This window comes from Micromesistius poutassou (genome assembly GCF_964030765.1).
Source record: "Micromesistius poutassou genome assembly, chromosome: 13".
NCBI lineage: Eukaryota > Metazoa > Chordata > Actinopteri > Gadiformes > Gadidae > Micromesistius > Micromesistius poutassou.
The window spans coordinates 12,095,006-12,097,505 of record NC_140283.1 but is presented as its reverse complement, the minus strand read 5'-3'; positions in this window follow the sequence as shown (position 1 = coordinate 12,097,505).

Below are 2,500 nucleotides of genomic sequence, written 5' to 3'. Positions count from 1 at the left end.
GAGATTCAATTAAACTACACAAGAAGCAAATGCATTTTTAATCACAGAACTCGATTCGTGTCAGCCTTTGTGAGAGGCGCAGAGTGCTGAGGCATCAGCAGCACAATAAGAAGCGACTATCTCTGTCCAGGCAGATCTTTCCATCCTGCCATGTAGAACCAGTACTACCCATACATCCCTAGCAATGCACAGGTCTCTGGTCGGAGCTTGAGCAGAGGGTTTTATTTTGTGTTTTTTTTAGTCGCGAGTTGGGATCCCCCGTGAACCGAACATGCTGTTTTCATAGTTCCGTCATGTTGACAGCAGCTGTGATTCGTTGCTATGCACAACACTGTGAAAGGGTTCTCTGTGTGAAAAATGTCACGGAAACGCAAGAATATTCTCCAAAGTGCCGTCACACTACTGGTTTTGTCGCTATATTTGGAGGGTATTGTCTTTTAGAAAGTACATTTTATTTGTCACCCTATCCAGTTGGTGAATACTAAGCCGCTATGGTCTCAGATATATATATATATATATATATATAGCAGTGTATTTCTTGCTAACTTACTCACGTACATTTCAAGTCCCAAATCTCTTCAGGTGATCAACTTTGGAGACAAACATATTTGAAGATAATAACAATCTTATATCTCATAAGTTTGAAATTGATAGATGGATAGATGGTTAGATAGATAGATGGATAGATAGATAGGTGTATAGACTATCTATCTAGATGTTGTCATGGATCTGTTTAATCACATAAACGCTTTTCTGCAGTGTTGTGTCTTCTTTTATTCATGTCTTACCAAAGCCGTGCGTAGTGCATATCTTCCTCAGCATGAACAGTATATTTCCCTGTAGGGGAGAATGAAATGCAACCTAATCTGATCGAGTCTGATCTTGAATCTTAATTATTCATATATAGTGATCCATGACTGTGATAATAAATACGACCCTGGTGCGCACCGCTGTACTCACAGAGCGGTAAACAAGGAGGAGGAAGGAGGAGGACGACTGGTGGAGGAGTGTCCTTCCCTACTCAAGTGTGGAGAAGTGCCACCATTAGCGTAATAACCTCAAGTCTGGGGCCCCACCGTGGGCCCGGGGGTCTATGCTCGCAGTGGTAACATACCGAATGTGTTAAAATGAATATAAAAATAAATAAATGAAATCACATGTAATGCCTGAGTGGAAACATTGCAGTTGGTTCAATGTAGGCTTCAATGCTTTGTCCTCAGCCGATCTTTCTAGAGCGCCCTCTTGGTACAGTGGTTAGTCATCTGCATTTAGGACGAGTCGCTTTAAAGGTCGTGTCTCGCCTTTAGTCACGCGACTGCATGTGAACCCGCCGAACGAGGCCAGGGTTATCCAATGAAGCCACCGACAAGCTTGCCGGCAGAAGTTCAGTATCTGGTGCCTTGCTCACCGACACAGGCACACACACACACACACACACACACACACACACACACACACTGATATACACACACACACACACACACACACACACACACACACACACACACACACACATACATTCACTCCTACACACACACACACACACACACACACACATGATATGTGTATGGAGATTAAATAGGGATGAAGATTAAAATATTTTCTATTTAAACATACATGCACAGTCAAAATGCCCGACATTTTGATCTAATGTCGGGCACATCTAATGTGAGCCTCTACTAGAAATTAAATAAACTAATAAACTAATTAAGCCTTGCAGAGGCAATGCAGATTGTAAAAAAAAGGAAAAAAGATGTTTCCTTCCTGCCTGCCACTTTTCATCTGGCATGCAGTCTATGAATAATACACATAAACCATTTTCAACCCTAGGCTAGCCCAAGCACTAATCTTTATTGCCCAGGCCATGAATAATGCATCAGATGCAGTGCAATGACAAAATCTTATTTTAGACAGACATTTCCTCTTAAAATATCGAAATGCATGTTTGACACTGGATCACATGCGGCACTTGCATGCGTACTGCATGCATACATGTATGCATGCTGAGCGGGCCGTCCCTAGTGAGGATTCACTCTTATCACATGCAGGGAAACGGATTACAGCAGCCTGCACGCAGCATATGCCAGAGCCAGTCAACAACGTTAGAGAGAAACAGCAGCTTAACCACCAAACTCATTAGGACAGCAGGCGGATCACAGCAACAAGGGAGACTGATGGCGTGTGTTTCAGTGTGCGTGCAATTTGTGTGTGTGCTCGCTTAAAGTGGACTTCAGGACCGCCAGGCGTATGTGAGTGTATCTACGCAAACATGCTATGTTTGTGCGTGTGCATGTGCATGTCCATTTGTATGTGCATTGTGTGTGTGCATGTGCGTGACCTTCTGCATGTGCATGAGTGTGTGTAAAAAAAAGCAAGTGCAGGGAGTAACTCCCGCAGCTCTGAGGGTATTCAAACCACTCGGGCCGGGGTAATCTACCTCTAGTCGAGCGGCACGGACAAACCTAGAAACCTGACGACATCATCACGTATCGCACCTCTT